This window comes from Ranitomeya imitator, chromosome 6 (assembly GCF_032444005.1).
Source record: "Ranitomeya imitator isolate aRanImi1 chromosome 6, aRanImi1.pri, whole genome shotgun sequence".
Lineage (NCBI taxonomy): Eukaryota > Metazoa > Chordata > Amphibia > Anura > Dendrobatidae > Ranitomeya > Ranitomeya imitator.
In genome coordinates, this window is record NC_091287.1 from 88,564,736 (window position 1) to 88,587,750 (window position 23,015).

Sequence of the window (23,015 nt, forward strand, 5' to 3'; positions counted from 1 at the left end):
ACAAAACTCTTATTTATCAACCCCCTGTTGCCTATCTAAAGCCAAAACATCACCAGAAATATTAAAAGTTTCTATACAGTTAAATGGAGAGTGTGACCAAAATGGCAGTCATTATATCACAGTCAAATTTGCTGGCAGGAATTGGAAAAAACTGTCTGACTTTATCCTTATAATTAACACTTAAAATTAACAAAAACATTTTTACATAAAATCAAATAAAAATCATAATAAAGAAATAAAGTAAAAAAAATACAAGTGTCTCCATAGAAGCATTAAAAAAGAGTAACCACCTTTTTCATTTTTATTTCATTAATCAATAGTGCACATAAAAATAAGCAACTTTGTAATATATCCTTCCAGAAAAATGTGCTTCTTTCTCTGTCAGAATTGATCAGCCATTACAAAAATTGTCAATTGTGAGGTAAAAATCTGTATTCAGTGAAGACCGAAACTCCCATTACTGAAACAGGAAATGGCGGCTGCTACCGATGAGGGACTACGTAGATGGGAGGAGCTAGAGGCAAAGCTCCTCCCTCCTATCTACACAGTCCCTCATCGGTAGCAGCCGCCATTTCCTGTTTCAGTAATGGGAGTTTCGGTCTTCACTGAATACAGATTTTTACCTCACAATTGACAATTTTTGTAATGACTGATCAATTCTGGCAGAGAAAGAAGCATACTTCTCTGATAAGATATATTACCAAGTTACTTATTTTTTATTATGTGTACCATTAATTTAAGAAATAAAAATGAAAACGACAGTTACACTTTAATGCAGTTTTGGAGGCAAAGTGTGGTTACTAGTGATGAGCGAATATACTCGTTACTCGAGATTTCTCGAGCACGCTCGGGGGTCCTCCGAGTACTTTTTAGTGCTCGGAGATTTAGTTTTTATTGCCGCAGCTGAATGATTTACATCTGTTAGCCAACATAAGTACATGTGGGGATTCCTTAGCAACCAGGCAACCCCCACATGTACTTGTGCTGGCTAACAGATGTAAATCATTCAGCTGCGGCAATAAAAACTAAATCTCCGAGCACTAAAAAAAATACTCGGAGGACACCCGAGCGTGCTCGAGAAATCTCGAGTAACGAGTATATTGGCTCATTACTAGTGGTCACACCAAATATTGATTTAATTTAGATTTCTCCTTTGTTCACTCACTTCTCATTTTGTTAATTGATTGAAAATAAACTATTATTAATACTTCCATTTTTTAAAGTACGGTATTCTTATTTTACAGCATTTTTCTTCACCTGCCTAAAATTTTTGCACAGCACTATAGATATGTGGAAAAAATAAATAAAAATCACATTGGTGGAGTCTAACCACTTCCTATAAAATGATGTAACTGTAAATCCGGATCACAAGTGGCTCTTTGACAAGTGAGAAGTTTGACAGAGGGAGTTTTCTCCCTCTGTCAGTCCAACAGAATCCCCAAAATGCGATCACAGGGTGTTGATGGCCACTGTGGGGGGGGGAAGCCCTAAAAATGGTTCCCGTCAGTCATAAACGTAATAAGCTGTGAAATGCAATTAAAGAACCATATATATTTTGTATTGTCGTGTCCATAAAGACCGTACTATAAAACTATAGCATTTGTCACTCACGGTGAGTGCTGTTAAAAAAACAAACAAACAACATTTTTACTAACTATGCCGTATTTGCTTTAAAAAAAATTTGACATAAAAAATGACAAAATGGTCATTTGTATCCCAAAATGGTACCAATAAGAACAAGCCCTCACACAGCGCTACACTTTTTTAAAGGTTATTTTCTTATATAAACTTCATAAAGCAAGAAAAACTATAAATTCATGTATTGGGTACCATTTTATGAAATGGGAACCAATGTAATTATATCAAATATGCCATACTTGCGAATTGAGGTTTCATTTATATTCCATCCAATAAAGGAGATAATAAAAGTTTGGTAATAAGGTATATGTAGGCCAGAATTATTCCTGTTAGATTGGTTTAGGTGCTATATAGAACAGTTTCACTCTAAAAATCATAAAAATTACTAAAACTTGAGCCTTTTTCACTAATCGTTCTAACGATCTTTGCGCCCAGTGATCAAATAAATGATAATTTGTTCATTTGTCATGGATTGTATCTTCTGTGCGGATTTAAAAGTTTGTGTAAAGCAGATCTACTGCCAACAATAATGTAAACTGTATGAGAGGAAGGAAAAAGGTTTGTAAAGAAAACTAATTGAAATGTTTAGATGGCAGTAAACGAGTGCTGAGCAATCTGGCTCACCACTAATGAATGCTTGTTAATCAATTTTTTTGGTCATGTAAAAAGGACTTTAGAGAAAAGGCACTGTTGTACTATAAAAAATAGATGTATCTGTTTCTTATTGATACTGTAAAAAACAAATATCAGGTGTCATCTTAAAAAAGTTGTCCTCTACTTGAACACCATCTTCTCATACCCCTCGCTTGGCCCCGATAAAATAATAAAGCCTATACTCGCCTCCAGTGCCAGCGATGTTCCTGCGGTGTCGGTACTCGCTCTCCCGGGGCTCCAGTGCTGATGTTGTGACACCGGCGCCCAATCAGCGCTGGCATCACTGTCTTCGCCTCTTGCCCAATTGAGAAGGAAGAGGAAGTCAGAGTTTGGCTGCAGCTCGGACTTCTGCTCGATGTTCAATTTGTCCAAAGGCGGGGACAATGACGCCCGCGCTGATTGGGTGCTGGTGTCACGTGTCACAAAAACTGCATGCAAGCCCCAGCCCAAGTGCCAACAACGCAAAAACCGGCGCCAGCATGGGAGGCAAGTAAAGGCTTTATTATTTTATAGGGGACAAACATTTTGATTTAGAACGGGTTGCTCATGCAGAGGCATCCTGCAAAAAAACATAATGCTTTATTTCTTTTTTTTTAATTCATAGGAGTGTATAAATGACAATGTCATTCTATGCATACACAGAGGCATATATTGGCCTTCAGTCAGCGGTACAAGTCGGAAATGTTATGGGTACACAAGACTGGGGCTACACAGCGACTTTGGCCACGACACAAATTATGTGGCCAACGATCATTATATGCTGCTACATCACGGCATAATGAAGGTTAATGTGGTTGCATTGTAAACTGCAAGGTATTACAAGCACCATAAGCAAGTCACATAAAAACTCCAACTTGTTCCAAGTTTTGAGACTTGTCCGGCGCAGTCGCAGTATCCTGGGTATCACATTGTGACCCCATTCACCCGCATTATGCTGCGACAGATCAATATATGGCCACGTAACTTGTGTCATGGCTAAAGATGCCACATATCTACAGCCCAATTCAGGTGGAAAGCTGTAAAATGATATGAACAGGCCTTAGTAAGCATTGTCCTCCCAGCTAAGCCATACTTTGGCCCAAGCGTTGGTCTAGTTCAGGTCTTCAATTATTCATCGCTCTTGTATTGGATTTTGCTTTACAACGGGGAAGTTTGTTATACACTTTTTCTTATATCAATAAGATACCAATGTCACATTACCCATTACTTATAACAGTTAATGTCTTAGCAAAAATATGAACACACAACATTTTTCTTGATCTATTGATTAGCCCTCTAAAACATAAGAAAACATTAGGAAAAAGCCAACTGCCCCCAACACATGAAACCCCAGGACAATATTACACAATGACATGTCTCCAGACGACCGTAACTATAACAGACTTACCAAAGATCGCACATATTTGGCTCATATCCACCTCAAATCATTTCATGCTTCTTGTAAAATAACTCTTGTATACATACAGCTTAGAGTCTGTAGTATCACCAAATAATGAAAAGCATTTCAGCAAGACGCAAGCATGACCATCCCAGGACATAGAAACCAGATGTACAGGTTAGGCTAGACAAGGGTTACTCAGTTTACATGGGTGTGCAAATAGAAAAAAAATAGATATAAATACCATGACTACAGTATAGTAATATGAATGAGCTAGCAGAGATCTATACTCCATAAAAACCTACATGATATGCACATAACAGAGCACCAATAGTCAGAGTCGTGGAGTCAGAGTCGTGGAGTCAGAGTCGTGGAGTCAGAGTCGTGGAGTCAGAGTCGTGGAGTCAGAGTCGTGGAGTCAGAGTCGTGGAGTCAGAGTCGTGGAGTCAGAGTCGTGGAGTCAGAGTCGTGGAGTCAGAGTCGTGGAGTCAGAGTCGTGGAGTCAGAGTCGTGGAGTCAGAGTCGTGGAGTCAGAGTCGGAGCCCATTTTGGTGGAGTCGGAGTCGGAACTATGGAAATTGAGCAGTCGGAGATTTGGCTTATCGACTCCACAGCCCTGGCACTAACTACCATGAGAGTATCCAAAAGATTATTACTAGTCAGATTTATGGTCGTCCTATAGACAATGAATGGAGAAGAGATCCAACATGTGCACCTCCACTCCATTCACGACAGGTATCTGGAGAGCCTGGTACCTAGGTCCCAAAGCTCGGTTATTGAGATGGCCGAGGACCCCTACGGTTGGACACCCCAGCAATCAGCAAGGCATACCCTAACCTGGTTGCACAGCTCCATTTTTTGAGATTGCTTGGAGCTCCTTCGGTCATTCCCCATTCGATTAACAAGTCCTGGGGATCGAGAATTATTTGTTTCGGAGAATATTTACAACCAAGCCAAACAGCAACACCAACAAATCCCAACATTGGATTTAAGATCGTTGGACACTAGCTCTGTACGTCCCGATCAGTTTCTTCTGATCAAATGACTCAAAGATCAGACTGTGATTTATTACTCGGCTTGGCATAGATTGGCTAATGAAAATATTTCAAGACAGACGTGTGTGATTCTTGTGTATGGATACACATGCGAAAATGACATTCGTTTTCGGTGTACACATGATTGTATCTATACTCTGCTGTAAACTAATACATCCTTTTTTAGCATATGACACAAAATCAGAAGCTGTGTGACTCATAAATGCTGATTTCCTGGAACGTTTTGTTGAGTACAAGGTAAAAAGTCAAAAACTACTGAAGATGCATCTATGTATTCAGGTCGGAGAAAATAGGAAACGGTTACACCAGAATACATTTTAGCTTCGTGATCTAGAAGGGTTTTACAGAAAAACTTGTATTTTTACCTAATTTTCAATTAAAAAGTCTCAGAAGAGGAAACCCAACAATGCTGGAGTTCAGATTCATCTACTATGAACTCATGCTAAACGTGGCTAGAAGGCATTGGGAAAAAAAATGGTTGATGCATGGATAATTTGTGAACGAGTCTTCCACTGACGCAGTATACATAGCTATAGGTTTACCTACTGTCTTATAAGATCCAAGTGCTCTTTGGAGTCAGGGAATCAGTCATAGGGCTTTTGCCATCCAATCTGAGAGCAGCATGAGGTAGGAACCAGAAACCCTAACTCCAACGATGTGTCACTTACTGGGCTGCTTGCTGTAGCTCTGTTAAGAGCACTGTTATCAGATTATCACCAGAGGACTAGAAAACCTGCTGCCACGTAGTGTTCCATATTTATGAACTCTGTATAGAGCTGAAATTGTCTGGCTATGCACAGCGTACACAGAAAACTGCCAATCAGTGGTGTGGGAGGGGTTATACAGAGTGCAGAGAACTGCTAGATCTGCAGCAGATGAATCAGTGATTTTACCAAACTGCAGCAAGTAGCCCAGTAAGTGACACATTGCTGGAATCAGGGTCTTTGTTTCTACATTATGATTGTAAGCTCTACTAGTTTGTATTCAGAGTTCTATTCACAGAGGTGAAAGTCTCTGGAAAAAGAGAGCTCTATAACTGTACACCTACAAGTCTGCAAGCAGAGATGCCCAAAGTATAATAGAAAGTTTCATTACGTCACTAACACATATTACTAAGCATTAGTTACAAAAAAAAAAAACAAGAAACCGCCGCGCTATAATGTGGGACAATAAACAAAACGCAGAAAATCACCTCCGCAGATAGTTCAGAGGGACGAACTACACCAGAAGCCAAAAACACCTCTCTAGCTCAGCCCAATAAATCATTCATAGAGGTTTCAATTCAGATTCTTCTGATAAACGCTGGAAAGTCGTCACGGCTCCATCCCAAAAGGTCAAAATTAGTGGCAGACATCTGTTCAAGAGAAAAACAACATCGTGCAAAACCACTGACTGTAGAAGCAGAAGCAATGTATCAAATGGATATATTTATAAAAAAATAAAAAAAAAATATATATATATATATGCATTTATTTCTTTTTTTAGTTTATGGGATTTTCTGGACTCTTCCTATCTACGTGGCAGTTTCTATTGAGACATGTTCAGACGGATGCAGCGACACTTTATAAGCAATTTCCATTGGTTACAGAAAACTGGAAAAAGTCTAATCTGTAGCTCTAAAACTGTAAACCTCAGCGGTAAGTGACCAGAATGTAAATGACAAAAACAAGAAGACGTGATGGAAGAGCACGAGACCTGCACCTACTGATTGGTTCACTGACTACTCCCAAAATAAACACCATACAGTGCAACCCAATCCATTAAATGCCGTGAGCATTCATGCCTGAGTGACCCACAGGAATTATAGGAAGAGACTAATATTTTAATGAGGATTTCATCAGCAATTTAATCTTTACTTAATACATAGCTTCTATTATAAGTGCATCTTTGTTTCACAGCTGAACGGATCATTTCAAGCAATTGCACCAATATGCGGAAAAGAGATTTTTTTCCTGTAAGGCTGCTTTCACACATCAGTTTTTTGCCGTCAGGCACAATCTGGTGAATTTTGAAAAAAAATGGATCCGGCTGCCAGATCCGTTTTTATCTCATAGACTTGTATTAGAAACGGATAGCCTCACGTTTCATCCGTTTTTCACCGGATCCGGCGAAAATTGTTTTTCTGGCAGCCGGAGAAAACGGACATTGACGTTTTTTGTGGCTGTCGAAAAAACAGACAGCATCGGATCCATCGCCGTTCGTCGTTTGTTAGAATGGAACCCTATGGTGCTGGGTCCATCAAATGACGGAATCCGGCGACGGATTCCGTTTATTTAATTGAGCATGCTCCAATTACTTTAGGATCCAATTAGCTGGATCAGCTAATCGGATCCATCGAAATAACGGATCCGTCGCATCAGTTTTTCACAATCTGTGACAAATCCGTTTTTGTTTTCAACATTCGACAGATTGTGCCTGATGGCAAAAAACTGATGTGTGAAAGCAGCCCAAGGCCCCTTTCACACTTCAGCTTTTTGCCATTAGTCACAATTCGTTGGCTTGACGGATCGACGGATCCATCGCAGATTGTGAAAAACTGATGCGATGGATCCGTTTTTTTGGACGGATCTGGATAAATGGAACAGAGCATGCTCAGTAAAAAAAAAAAAAAAAAAAAGGAATCAGTTATTGGATTCCGTCATTTGATGGATCCAGAGCCCAAGGGCTTCCGTTTTTTCGACGTACACAAAAACATTACTTTGTCCGTTGTCTCCGTCCGCTGGACAAACAATTTTCGACGGATCCGGCGAACGACAGATGAAACGTGAGGCTATCCATCGCTAATACAAGTCTTTGAGTCGCCGGATCAGTTTTTTTTTCTTCAAAATTCGACGATTGTGACTGATGGCAAAAAAACTGATGTGTGAAAGGGGCCTTAGGAAAAATAAAAATTAAAACTTCATATTTCCACCATACACTGTGTATACACTTTCTATACATATTGTCCTACTCCAAGCTGTTCAGGGCTTGAGAGCCAACTATCAATTAAGTAAATCCGGTGATGTGCATCTCTGTAATGAGGAGAGGTGTTGTCTAATGATATCAAAATCCTATATAATTGTGTGATTAATTATTAAGCAACTTCCTTTCCTTTGGCAAAATGGGTCAGAAGAGAGATTTGACAGGCTCTGAAAAGTCCAAAATTGTGAGATGTCTTGCAGAGGGATGCAGCAGTCTTGAAATTGGCAAACTTTTGAAGCATGATCACCGAACAATCAAGCGTTTCATGGCAAATAGCCAACAGGGTCGCAAGAAGCGTGTTGGGCAAAAAAGGCACACAATAGCTGCCCATGAATTGAGGAAAATCAAGCGTGAAGCTGCCAAGATACCATTTGCCACCAGTTCTGCCATATTTCAGAGCTGCAACGTTACTGGAGAAACAAAAAGCACAAGGTGTGCGATACTCGGGGACATGGCCAAGGTAAGGAAGGCTGAAAAACTACCACTTTTAAACAAGGAACATAAGATAAAACATCAAGACTGGGCCAAGAACTATCTTAAGACTGAATTTTCAAAGGTTTTATGGACTGGTGAAATGAGAGTGACTCTTGATGGGTCAGATGGATGGGCCAGAGGCTGGATCAGTAAAGGGCAGAGAGCTCCACTCCGATTCAGATGACAGCAAGGTGGAGGTGGGGTACTGGTATGGGCTGGTATCATCAAATATTAACTTGTGGGACCTTTTCGGGTTGAGGATGGAGTGAAGTTCAACTCCCAGACCTACTGCCAGTTTCTGGAAGACAACTTCTTCAAGCAGCGGTACAGGAAGAAGTTGGTATCGTTCAAGAAAAACACGATTTTCATGCAGCACAATGCTCCACCACATGTCTCTAACTACTCCATAGCGTGGCTGGCCAGTAAAGGTCTCAAAGAAGGAAAAATAATGACATGGCCCCCTTGTTCACCTGATCTGCACCCCATAGAGAACCTGTGGTCCCTCATAAAATGTGAGATCTACAAGGAGGGAAAACAGGTAAATAACACAGTATGCCCACACTTGGTATATATAAAATTCACCAATATACTATCACCCCTAAAAAAGTGATATATATAAGAATATATAAAATCAACCACCAGGGTGCACTGTGCACAATTGCAATGGAAACCACTGCTCAAGAAAGTAAAAGCAAAGCAATATTACAGGGATCAAAAAAGAAGAAAAACATACCATGCAGTAAACTATTAAAAATATGGCTTTATTAAAGGAAATGCCAATGATTATACAATCATAAAAATTAAAAACAGAAAAAAACAAAAAACCACATCCGCGTAGCAACAGGATTACAGAATTGTACAAGCAACAGAGCCCCCACAATATCAAGTTAAAAATAAAATTAAATATAAATGGACTGTATATCACACAGTTTACATGAAAAAATTAGAAAAAGTCAGGAATAAAAAATATATATAAAAATATATTTTAAAATATATCAAAAAAAGAAAAAGAAAAAATATAAAAAATATATTTATATATGTGTAAAAATATATATTATGTGCAAAAATACAACAAAGTGGTACAGAAAATTAGAAAAAATAATAATAATTACTTGATTGCAAAGTCTCATATACTGTGATATACGTAAAAATTATATACTGTTGCACAAAATAAAAAAACAGCAAAATAGTGAAACAAAGAAACGGGGGTAAATAGAACCGGGGGTAATAGAACCCACTAATAAATCCCCTCAAAGCTATACTAAGGTGCATGAATGAATAAAGTGCTATAGTGCTACCACACCGCCCAAATCACCTTGGATCTATTCCTGCTGATTCCAACCACATAAGCACCCTAATGGCGCCTATATGGATATGCACAATATAAGGTGCAGCTATACAGTCGCAATTATAAAATATCACTACCTGGGGGGTCTCTCCTGTGCCAACGCGTGCCCGACGCGCGTTTCGGTTTTTAACCTTCGTCAGGGGGAAGGAGGGAAAACAGTCCACCTCTCGGAACAGTGTCTGGAGGCTGTGGTGGCTGCTACACACAATGTTGATCATAAACAAATCAAGCAACTGACAGAATCTATGGATGGAAGGCTGCTAAGTGTCATCATAAAGAAAGGTGGCTATATTGGTCACTAATTTTGGGGTTTTGTTTTTGCATGTCAGAAATGTATATTTCTAAACTTTGTGCAGTTATATTGGTTTACCTGGTGAAAATAAACAAGTGAGATGGGAATATATTTGGTTTTTATTAAGTTGCCTAATAATTATGCACAGTAATAGTTACCTGCACAAACAGATATCTTCCTAAGACAGCAAAATCTAAAAAAAAAACAAAAAAAAAACACTGCAACTTCCAAAAATATTAAAGGGAACCTGTCACCCCCGTTTTTTGAGATTGAGCTATAAATACTGTTAAATAGGGCCTGCGCTGTGTGTTCCTATAGTGTATGTAGTGTACCCCGATTCCCCACCTATGCTGAGAAATAACTTACCAAAGTCGCCGTTTTCGCCTGTCAATCAGGCTGGTCAGGTCGGGAGGGCGTGGTGACATCGCTGGTTCTTCCTCAGCTTTACGTTGGTGGCGTAGTGGCGTAGTGGTGAACAAGCAGCGCGCGATCTGCGCTGTCATCCCTTTCGTCGGTGGGGGCGGCCATCTTCCTGGGGCCGCGCGTGCGCAGATCGAGTGCTCTGCTGCACGGGGCTTCAGGAAAATGGCCGCGGGATGCCGCGCGTGCGCATTAGAGATCGCGGCGGCCATTTTCCCAAAGCCGAGTTTGCATCTCGGCTTTGGGAAAATGGCCGCCGCGATCTCTAATGCGCACGCGCGGCATCCCGCGGCCATTTTCCTGAAGCCCCGTGCAGCAGAGCACTCGATCTGCGCACGCGCGGCCCCAGGAAGATGGCCGCCCCCACCGACGAAAGGGATGACAGCGCAGATCGCGCGCTGCTTGTTCACCACTACGCCACCAACGTAAAGCTGAGGAAGAACCAGCGATGTCACCACGCCCTCCCGACCTGACCAGCCTGATTGACAGGCGAAAACGGCGACTTTGGTAAGTTATTTCTCAGCATAGGTGGGGAATCGGGGTACACTACATACACTATAGGAACACACAGCGCAGGCCCTATTTAACAGTATTTATAGCTCAATCTCAAAAAACGGGGTGACAGGTTCCCTTTAAGCTTTGATATTTATGAGTCTTTTGGGGTGAATGAGAACATAATTGCTGATCAATAATAAAAATAATCCTCTAAAATACAACTTGCCTAATAATTCTGCACACAGTGTAGATAACTTTTATCATCATGTACTGTACAGATAGAAATGACTACTCGTACTAGCTGCTCATGGAACAACACGCAATGTCTATTCTTTTACTATGGGAGTCAATGGCAGATATATGCGGCTGTATAAGGCTTCTGTCTGAGAAATAAGCCCAATGGAAAATATCTCTAACAGACAAAAAAAAACACAAAGGGCACGATTCATTATTGCTCTTTTCTGACAAGTTTTTGAAGTTTTTTTTTATTGTTTTCCATTTGTGCCTTTCTTTTGATTTCCACTTTTTTAATGCCCATCTTACATGTTTGCCTTTTTTTGTTTTTGCTTTTAATTTCTGCCATAAAACAGGATGAAGACAAAAAAAGAGATTTATTTTTTTTAACCATATGCACTATGTTTGATTAATTTGTCAGAAAAAAAGTCAGCAAATACCACAAGACAAGGAAAGAAAGAGGAACCTAAAAAAAAAAAAATAAAAAAAAAAAATAATCACAAATGATGAATCGGGCCTCAGACTTATTTATTGCTGGCATTAGCTTAGATGCCACTAGAAGGAAAATACATATAAAAACAGCCAAAAATTTTTACGCTACAGATTTTATGTAACTAAAAAAGAAAAGTAAAGTACATTTCTCAGATAAGCTTTTTAAGATTTAATGTACCATAATTTTTTTTTCCCCCAGAAACAGGTTCACACTATTCATGGGAATGTGGAATGCAGTTGAAATGACAATTTTCCGTTACAAGAACCTATTACCGCACTGGGATTCTGCGCGGAATATATGCATTTAGTCTACATAGATTATTCCGATGTCACTTCTGCAGCGGCCTATCAAATTTTAAGTGAAAATCTTAGAAACGAGCCCATTCATTAGCGGATGAGAGAAAAAGCTTTTCATGCTCTAATTAGCTCTCTGCCTGCAGATTCTTGCATTGCACAAAGTGGCAGCGGTCCGTCCGTGTTGCAGAGTGCAATCAGCCGCCACCTCCTGCTGTCCAGACCTGCTCATCTATAGAACGTCTTCAAGCCCTGGATTAATTATCTGCAACATTTATGAATTAGACTTTTTATTTTTTTTGCAATGTCAGACTGCATATTATCTACCTAGAAAGATGGCAGAAATCCATTTCCTCTTAATAAAGAAAACTCTACAACAAGAAAGATTCAGCTGCAAGTAAAATCGTCCGCGACATCCTGAATGAAGGATTTACTGTCACAACCAGGTTAAATATTGGGTCAGATTCACACTTGGGTGTCTCACAGTATGGACTGGCCACAGGGATCCGGATTCCAACTTGACAATATGACTGGACATGTACAGTATATGCGGCTGTCAAGTTGCTGGACTCGGACCGTGAAACACAAATGTATGAAACCAGCCTTACATTGCGTAACAAAACCAATCTCTCCACTACAGAGAGATCAATATGATTATGATGCTTTTATGGCTCCTTAAATGAGAAAGCTTGACCCATCACTACACTATTCCCCGAGGTAGCATAGAAACTCTAAATCTTTTCTTGGAAGATCCAAATTCTTAACAGTAAGCAGGCGATCCAATATTTATGCACTGTTAATGCAGCACTTAGTGGAAAACCCTTCAAGACAGTCATTTTGAATCTGATGAGATAAACTGTAGGAAAGACAACAGTAAAAAGCATGTACACTATATAAAACGGAATTACATTAACCACAGGAAGCGCGCCTCGCATTACAAATCCACTATATTTAGCCACATCATTTTATACGTAATGTGTGCATTAAATATAACATTACACTCTTTTTTTTATGCAAGGCTAATACAGTTTCCAGTACTGGACACACACAGTGAACATATGAAAGGAGAAATTCACTTGTAATTCTTAAAAAAAAAAAAAGAAAGAAAATTCAAGTTATCACCTATCCATAAGGAAAAGGGACAACTTGCTAATTGTTGGTGGTCCAACTGCTGTGGAACAATGAAAATGGGGCTCTGCAGTACTGTCTTGAATGGAGGAAAGGTGTGCATGTTAGCATCCACTCAATTCACTGCCCATAGCATTGCCAAGTATAGTGCTCGGCTATCCTGCCACTTAGTGAAAAATAATAACTGGTTCAACTGATGAACTATAAAAAGCTGTCTCATTATCAAAGTGCTACACAAGAAACATCTCATGATGGGTAAAACCAGTGAGCTCGCTCAAGACCTTTGCAACCTTATTGTTGCAAAACATACTGATCGCTACAGAAGACTATCTATACTACTGAAGGTTCCAATGAGCACAGTTGGGGCCATAATCTGGAAGTGAAAAGAACATAATTTTACCATATACTGGCCATAACAAGATGCTCCCCGCAAGATTTCAGACAGAGGAGTAAAAAGAATCAGTGAAGCATGTTGGAGGCAGCATCGTGCTTTGGGGCAGTTTTTCAGCAGCTAGAAATGGTGCTTTATTCAAGGCGAAGAGAATTCTGGACAGTTCCAAAATATCAGTCAATTTTGCAACAAAACCTTCAGATAAAAAGGAATTTTACCTTTCAGCAAAAAAAGGACCTTAAAGGGAATCTGTCACCTCAAATTGGTGGGCTATGTAAATGACCTGTGTTCGGTCAGATGGGCGGTGTTTCGTCTTCTTTCCTCCATCCCATCCTTCACCGCTGTCCGCAATATTTTTGGGAATTTGAGTAGGTGTCCACCATAGTTAGCGCGTGCGCAATGCAATCTTGTCTCGTGCACGCGCAGTATGCTTTACCCATCTGCGGGCAAAGCCGAAAAGCATTACTGCACATGCGTTGGCACACTCCCTTTAAGCATACCTAAAAATTAACAAAAGAATGGCATCCCCAGAAGAAGAACAAAGGTTTGGATGGTCCAGCCAGAGCTGAATCCATTTGAAAATCTGTGTATTGACCTGTAGAGGGTGCTGTACAAGGCCCTCGCAATCTGATAAGACTTGGAACGCTATTGCAAGAAAGAGTAGGCAAAGCTTGCCAATTCTATTTTCCAATTGAACTGTGCATATTATAGGTGACATTGAAGGTGGAAAAAGTACAACATACAGGGAGCAGTGGCGGAGACTCAGCGCTGGACCTGCGGATGGTAAGTAACAAAATCTAGTAACAAAACTTATAGGAAAAACTTTTTTTTTTTTTGAAAGGGGACAATCTTTAATATCAGGTCATATCAGCAGTTTGCAGCTCCAAATGCAGCCAGATGTATAGAGCAAAAACAAAGCATCTATGTATATTCTGCATTACCCGTTCTCAGGCACTGCAATCAGCTAGTGGTCCAGAGTGCTGCACCCCATCATTCTAAAATTAAAGAATTGTCTGGAGGATCTTAACGTCTAAGTAAATCTTAGGAGCATAAACTAAAATATTAAATTGAAGCTTTCTTAGGAACTCTTCAGATGGAGATGTGCAGCCTGTTGTGCACAGTCATTAAAGTACGTAGTTGGTCCATGGCCTTGATTTCAGAACATGCACTCCATAAAACACAAGTGTTCTAATGCTCAAAAGTTGCAAAAGACAAGTTACAAGTGTGATAAGGCTGTTTATTAACCACACAATCTGGTGGATTATAAAATACAATTACAGTGTAACGTACCAGGATGAGACAAGCAGCTTTACTTCACCAGTATCGAGAAAGATGGACACCAACAATCCTCAGGTGACGTTCCAGTCTTGTGACACGATGGGGGTGAAGCCTTCAATTAATTCTGCATTAACAAAAGGGACAGCTTCACTATGGACTCAATAAAGACAAATTGTAACACATACAAGATTTGCTGAGAAATAGCATTCTTTTATTTATTTTTTTAACACCATGATGAAAACCCAAAGGATGCCATTGCCGGTAATGGGGTCTTCCGGGCATTGTTTATGTGCATCATTTGAGAAATTCATACCCTGCATTAATCCATTTCTCTATTCCTATAACAGAACAGTAAAACATCATTCCCAATGCTTAGTAAGTCCTTTATTGTAGCTATCCATTTCTGTAGATTTTTTCTATTCACCTTTATTCCTGAAAGTGCAATGAATACAACAGTTCAAATTTCAAACAAAACCTTAGAACTTCTGGCAAGGTTATAGTTCTTATGAAATTAATCTTTGCACCTCAGATCCTTGCCAAGTAAAAGATTGACCTACATGTCGTACGTGATAAAAAAATTTCTGCTAAATCATACACCTGTCCGCCAAAGCAGGGGACATCCTGCACCACATGACAATGGTTATAAAAACAAGAAAAGACAAAATCATTAACCGAGCATGATAAATCCCAAACATGGCATACTCAGATACAAATACAACCTCAGATGAACAACATAGTAAATTACAACTGGTCATATTTTACAAAAGCTAGGCCAATACGCCTTTATCTTAAAATTATCCATCACGTGGACATGTCAGACCAGCAAACTGCCAAACTTCTGCTTTTATAGAGATGGGCAGACTTGATGATGAACAATTAGTCAAGGACATTTGATTTGCGATAGAGCTGGTGCAAACAATCACAGGACCCAGTCTGGCATCCACGTCAGTAATCTCTGGCCATTCAACAGGAGCCCACAGAACTACTGGCATCTGCGGCTCTTCTTTTGATAAGCTGACATGGTGCAACGTCACATGTGTCACACCAGGTCCGGCAAATCAAAAGAAGTGTCGCATATCGCCAGAAGACTCGCTACACTCATCAGGAGGGCGTTAAACTAGAAGAAGAGGGGACGGGAAGAAAAACATTAGACTCGAACAAAGACGACCCAGGAAAACATACTCTGAAGGGAGGTAAGAACATTTCTAAAACAATCCACAGTGAGGAGATTGGAACAAAACAAAATCCTCTAAACTGCATGCTCACAAACGCCAGAAGCCTGACAAACAAGATGGAAGAACTAGAAGCAGAAATATCTACAGGTAACTTTGACATAGTGGGAATAACCGAGACATGGTTAGATGAAAGCTATGACTGGGCAGTCAACTTACAGGGTTACAGTCTGTTTAGAAAGGATCGTAAAAATCGGAGAGGAGGAGGGGTTTGTCTCTATGTAAAGTCTTGTCTAAAGTCCACTTTAAGGGAGGATATTAGCGAAGGGAATGAGGATGTCGAGTCCATATGGGTTGAAATTCATGGAGGGAAAAATGGTAACAAAATTCTCATTGGGGTCTGTTACAAACCCCCAAATATAACAGAAAGCATGGAAAGTCTACTTCTAAAGCAGATAGATGAAGCTGCAACCAATAATGAGGTCCTGGTTATGGGGGACTTTAACTACCCGGATATTAACTGGGAAACAGAAACCTGTGAAACCCATAAAGGCAACAGGTTTCTGCTAATAACCAAGAAAAATTATCTTTCACAATTGGTGCAGAATCCAACCAGAGGAGCAGCACTTTTAGACCTAATACTATCTAATAGACCTGACAGAATAACAAATCTGCAGGTGGTCGGGCATTTAGGAAATAGCGACCACAATATTGTGCAGTTTCACCTGTCTTTCACTAGGGGGACTTGTCAGGGAGTCACAAAAACATTGAACTTTAGGAAGGCAAAGTTTGAACAGCTTAGAGATGCCCTTAATCTGGTAGACTGGGACAATATCCTCAGAAATAAGAATACAGATAATAAATGGGAAATGTTTAAGAACATCCTAAATAGGCAGTGTAAGCGGTTTATACCTTGTGGGAATAAAAGGACTAGAAATAGGAAAAACCCAATGTGGCTAAACAAAGAAGTAAGACAGGCAATTAACAGTAAAAAGAAAGCATTTGCACTACTAAAGCAGGATGGCACCATTGAAGCTCTAAAAAACTATAGGGAGAAAAATACTTTATCTAAAAAACTAATTAAAGCTGCCAAAAAGGAAACAGAGAAGCACATTGCTAAGGAGAGTAAAACTAATCCCAAACTGTTCTTCAACTATATCAATAGTAAAAGAATAAAAACTGAAAATGTAGGCCCCTTAAAAAATAGTGAGGAAAGAATGGTTGTAGATGACGAGGAAAAAGCTAACATATTAAACACCTTCTTCTCCACGGTATTCACGGTGGAAAATGAAATGCTAGGTGAAATCCCAAGAAACAATGAAAACCCTATATTAAGGGTCACCAATCTAACCCAAGAAGAGGTGCGAAACCGGCTAAATAAGATTAAAATAGATAAATCTCCGGGTCCGGATGGCATACACCCACGAGTACTAAGAGAACTAAGTAATGTAATAGATAAACCATTATTTCTTATTTTTAGTGACTCTATAGCGACAGGGTCTGTTCCGCAGGACTGGCGCATAGCAAATGTGGTGCCAATATTCAAAAAGGGCTCTAAAAGTGAACCTGGAAATTATAGGCCAGTAAGTCTAACCTCTATTGTTGGTAAAATATTTGAAGGGTTTCTAAGGGATGTTATTCTGGATTATCTCAATGAGAATAACTGTTTAACTCCATATCAGCATGGGTTTATGAGAAATCGCTCCTGTCAAACCAATCTAATCAGTTTTTATGAAGAGGTAAGCTATAGGCTGGACCACGGTGAGTCATTGGACGTGGTATATCTCGATTTTTCCAAAGCGTTTGATACCGTGCCGCACAAGAGGTTGGTACACAAAATAAGAATGCTTGGTCTGGGGGAAAATGTGTGTAAATGGGTTAGTAACTGGCTTAGTGATAGAAAGCAGAGGGTGGTTATAAATGGTATAGTCTCTAACTGGGTCGCTGTGACCAGTGGGGTACCGCAGGGGTCAGTATTGGGACCTGTTCTCTTCAACATATTCATTAATGATCTGGTAAAAGGTTTACACAGTAAAATATCGATATTTGCAGATAATACAAAACTATGTAAAGCAGTTAATACAAGAGAAGATAGTATTCTGCTACAGATGGATCTGGATAAGTTGGAAACTTGGGCTGAAAGGTGGCAGATGAGGTTTAACAATGATAAATGTAAGGTTATACACATGGGAAGAGGGAATCAATATCACCATTACACACTGAACGGGAAACCACTGGGTAAATCTGACAGGGAGAAGGACTTGGGGATCCTAGTTAATGATAAACTTACCTGGAGCAGCCAGTGCCAGGCAGCAGCTGCCAAGGCAAACAGGATCATGGGGTGCATTAAAAGAGGTCTGGATACACATGATGAGAGCATTATACTGCCTCTGTACAAATCCCTAGTTAGACCGCACATGGAGTACTGTGTCCAGTTTTGGGCACCGGTGCTCAGGAAGGATATAATGGAACTTGAGAGAGTACAAAGGAGGGCAACAAAATTAATAAAGGGGATGGGAGAACTACAATACCCAGATAGATTAGCGAAATTAGGATTATTTAGTCTAGAAAAAAGACGACTGAGGGGCGATCTAATAACCATGTATAAGTATATAAGGGGACAATACAAATATCTCGCTGAGGATCTGTTTATACCAAGGAAGGTGACGGGCACAAGGGGGCATTCTTTGCGTCTGGAGAGAAGGTTTTTCCACCAACATAGAAGAGGATTCTTTACGGTTAGGGCAGTGAGAATCTGGAATTGCTTGCCTGAGGAGGTGGTGATGGCGAACTCAGTCGAGGGGTTCAAGAGAGGCCTGGATGTCTTCCTGGAGCAGAACAATATTGTATCATACAATTATTAGGTTCTGTAGAAGGACGTAGATCTGGGTATTTATTATGATGGAATATAGGCTGAACTGGATGGACAAATGTCTTTTTTCGGCCTTACTAACTATGTTACTATGTTACTATATGTCAGAAGGTAGTTCTCAGGGCTTCCGTTCTACAGTCAGCGACTACAGGCCTCGCTGCTGAATTGGGCCCTGCAAAACTATTTTCACCAACTCTAAGTAATAGAATATGTCTGCTACTCGCCCTTTTAATTAATGTGGATGCAGTAAAGGTGTTATTAATCATTTTTATTTTTTATCATGTCACAATTAGTAAAACAGAATTCAAAGACGGTGCTCTTAATTTTTCTCATGACTATATAATCACACAATAAAAGACGTTTATGTATAACCGTTTCATATATACATATTACAAACCTTTAGTTAACTAAAAAGTTATTATTTAATTTTACGGTTGTTCCCCAACGCTCACTGCAGAGTCTCAATGTGGTACAGGCTCACTGCCTGCCTTCTGCTTGAGATAGGTTTTTCTCTGTCCGCTCTTACAGAAGGAGGCAAGGGACACAGGCTGAGACTGGATGTTATAAAAAATAATACACACGGTACTTGCATATAGCAAAGACAGTAATTGATAATTAGGGGAGTTTTATAACTCTGCAGCTTAAAAGTTTAATGACTCATCATATCACAGTTGTTTTATGTAAAGCAGATATTATACGTTAAGCTGCATGCAGAAGGCAGGTAAAGAAAGAGCAGAGCTGAATGGAGGAAGATGTCAGAGCTGTCAGTAGGGACAGGTGACAATGTCCTCCTGTATACAAAAGGGAGAATGTACTGGACTGGCAGTCAGACTGGAAATCACATGGACAAATGATGGTTGTGAATAAGGAAAGGATTGAAAAATGTGTGAAATCAAAGAGAGAGAAAAAGGAAGAAAGAAAGAAAGAAAGAAAGAAAGAAAGAAAGAAAGGAAGGAAGGAAGGAAGGAAGGAAGGAAGGAAGGAAGGAAGGAAGGAAGGAAGGAAGGAAGGAAGGAAGGAAGGAAGGAAGGAAGAAAGGAAGAAAGGAAGGAGAGAGAGACCCCAGAATGGAAAATTCATGCGTAGTTTAAAAAAACTATCATCTAACAGATCTGGCGCCATAGGGTTACATTATAGCAAACGACGGCCGGCAACGGATCCGTCACGGTCTGTTTTTTTCGACAGACAAAAAACGTTACTATGTCAGTTTTTGTGTCCGGCGAAAAACGGATGAAATGTGAGGCCATCCGTTGCTAATACAAGTCTATGAGGAAAAAAAACGATCCGGCTGCAATTTTTGCCGGATTGTGCCTGATGGCAAAAACCTCATGTGTGAAAGCAGCCAAAGGCTATGTGCCCATGTTGCGGATTCGTGTGCGGATTTGTTCGTGGATTTTTCCTGCGTTTTACCTGCGGATTTACCACGTAATTCCTGCGGATTTCACCTGCGGATTCCTATTGAGGAGTAGGTGTAAAACGCTGCGGAATCCGCACAAAGAATTGACATGCTGCGGAATATACAACGCAGCGTTTCCGTATTCCGTATGGCGGTATTCTCCGCACCATGTGCACTGCGGATTTGGCTTTCCATAGGTTTACATGGCACTGTACAACGCATGGAAAACTGCTGCGAATCCGCAGCCAAATCCGCACGGTGTGCACATACCCTTAGACTGAAACATTACATATATTACTAAATAGCTATAAATTTATATGAAAAGTGGTAAAGTACTACGGTACTTTAAAGTTCTATACAGCCAATAACAATATACAGGGGATCTGCACTGTTTACATGGGAGTAAATATGACTACCGTATCTAAATATAAAGTCCTGTGGAAAGTTAAAGAGGCACTCAAATTAAATTCTTTTATCTTCTTAATATATTGCAGCCATCATATTATATAGCACTGTGTACTTACAATTGCTCATTTTGCCCTTCTAACCAGCTAATTCTTCTCTTTTCCATTAAGTCTTTGACATCACGTGGACAAAAACTGACTAGTTGACTCCTGCTAAGCTATATGCAGAAACAGGAGGTTTATTATTTATTTATATAGCACCATTAATTCCATGGTGCTGTACATGTGAAAAGGGGGGTAACATACAGGTTTATAGATATCGTTAACAGTAAACAAATTTACAATGACAGACTGGTACAGAGGGGAGAAGACCCTGTCCTCGCGGACTTACATGCTTTGGGATAAAGGGAAGAGACAGGAGCTCGGTGTGCTGCAGCACTGGTGGCGGTGAGGCCGCAGCTCGGATGGTTGGTGAGGTGGCAGCTTGGGTGGTTGGTAAGTCGGCAGCGACGCGGCAGTTCGGGTGGTTGGTGGGGCGGCAGCGGCTCGGGTGGTTGGTGGGGCAGCAGCGGCTCGGGTGGTTGGTGGGGCAGCAGCGGCTCGGGTGGTTGGTGGGGCAGCAGCGGCTCGGGTGGTTGGTGGGGCAGCAGCGGCTCGGATGGTTGGTGGGGCGGCGGCGGCTCGGGTGGTTGGTGGGGCAGCAGCGGCTCGGGTGGTTGGTGGGGCAGCAGCGGCTCGGATGGTTGGTGGGGCGGCGGCGGCTCGGGTGGTTGGTGGGGCGGCGGCGGCTTGGGTGGTTGGTGGTGCGGCAGCGGCTCGGTTGGTTGGTGGGGCGGCAGCGGCTCGGGTGGTTGGTGGGGAATTGGGAGCCAGTGGAGGGATTTGCAGAGGGGTGAAGCAAGGGAGTAGCGAGGAGAGAGGTGGATTAGTCGAGCAGCAGAGTTGAGGATAGACTGGAGTGGTGCAAGGGAGTTAGCGTGGAGGCCACAGAGAAGGGTGTTGCAGTAAACGAGGCGCGAGATGATGAGGGCATGCACAAGAGTTTAGTAGATTGTGGGCTGAGGAAGAGACGGATTCTGGTAATATTTTTGAGTTGGAGGCGACAAGAGGTGGCAAGAGTTTGGACGTGCGGTTTGAAGGACAGGGCAGAATCGAGAGTTACCACGAGGCAGCGGATTTCAGATGCGGGAGAGAGCGTGATGCCGTTTACCATAATAGATAGATCGGGTAGGGGGGATACGCGAGATGGGGGAAAGATGATGAGTTCGGTTTTGTCTACATTGAGTTTTAGGAAGGGAGAGTTGAAGAAGGAGGATATGGCTGACAGACACTCCGGGATTCTGGACAGAAGAGAGGCGACATCTTAGCCAGAGAGGTAGATCTCAGTGTTGTCCGCATATAGGTGGTACTGGAAGCCATGGGACTTTGAGTGTCCTAGGCCAAGGGACCAGATGGAAATAAGTAGAGGCCCTAGGACAGAGCCTTGAGGGACTCCAACAGAGAGCGGGCAGGGTGAGGAGGTAGTGTGGGAGTGGGAAACGCTAAATGTGCGGTCGGAAAAGGTATGAGGCAATCCAGGACAGGGCAAGGCCTTTGATGCTGAGGGAAGAAAGAATCTGTAGCAGTAGGCAGTGGTCGACTGTGTTTAAAGCAGAGGACAGGTCGTCGAGAAGGAGGAGGATGGAGAACTGTCTGTTAGCTTTGGCTGTGACTAAGTCATTAGTAATTTTTGTCATGGCAGTTTCGGTGGAGTAGTGGGGGCGGAAGCCAGATTGGACGTTGTCTAGGAGAGAGTTAGATAAGAGGTAGGAGTTAAGTTGACCATAGACATGCTGCTCAAGGAGTTTGGAAGCAAACGGGAGCAGTGATATGGGGCGATAGTAGGGCATAGCAGTTGGGTCAAGGTTAGCTTTTTTTGAGGATGGGTGTGATGGTGGCATGTTTGAAGGCAGAAGGGAAAGTACCAGAAGATAGCGATAGGTTGAAGAGATGGGTTAGGGCTGGAATGAGCGTGTTAGTGAGGTTGGGGAGCAGGTGGGAAGGGATGGAGTCAAGTGCACAGGTGGTGAGGCGTGATATGGAAAGGAGGCGAGTCAGTTCTCCTTCAGTCATGTTGGAGAGGGAAGTTATTGGGGAAGGGCAGAGGTCTGGTATATGGAGTGTTTGGGGTGGTGGAACAGTAAAGGTTTGCCTTGTTTGGTCGATCTTGTTTTTGAAGTAGGTGGCAAAGTCCTCAGTAGAGATGATAGGAGTTGGAGGTGGCAGTGGCGGGCGGAAGAGAGAGTTAAATGTGCTGAAAAGTTGTTTTGGGTTGTAGGATAGTGAAGATACAAGGTTAGTGAAACAGGTCTGTTTAGCAGAAGTGAGGGCTAGTTTGAAGGCAAGTGTAGCTTGTTTGAAAGCGGTGAAGTCGTCTGGCAGGCGTATTTTTTTCCCCAACACCGCTCCGCAACCCTGGATGCTTGTCGGAGTTTTTTGGTGAGGTTGTTATGCCAGGGTTGCCTATTGATTTGTCGCACTTTGCCATGCATGAGAGGGGCGACTGAGTCTATGGCTGATGTGAGGGTGGAGTTATAGAAAGCGGTGGCGCTATCCTTGTTGTGGAGTGAAGATATGGAGGACAGGGGTAGAAGAGAGTC

General features: G+C 41.4%; 1 protein-coding gene across 2 annotated transcripts in view; it reads right to left on the reverse strand.

Moving 5' to 3' along the window:
• The window catches only part of OSBPL3 (oxysterol binding protein like 3), a 210,007-nt gene that overhangs the window by 153,279 nt on the left and 33,713 nt on the right, over positions 1-23,015 (reverse strand). The window contains exon 2 of one of the 2 annotated variants that reach the window (XM_069729873.1): positions 14,545-14,656. The gene's annotated coding sequence lies outside the window, so the exon portion shown is untranslated. Of the gene's footprint in view, positions 1-3,679; positions 3,729-14,544; positions 14,657-23,015 lie in introns of those variants that run through there. The other variant, XM_069729874.1, reaches the window with a different exon arrangement.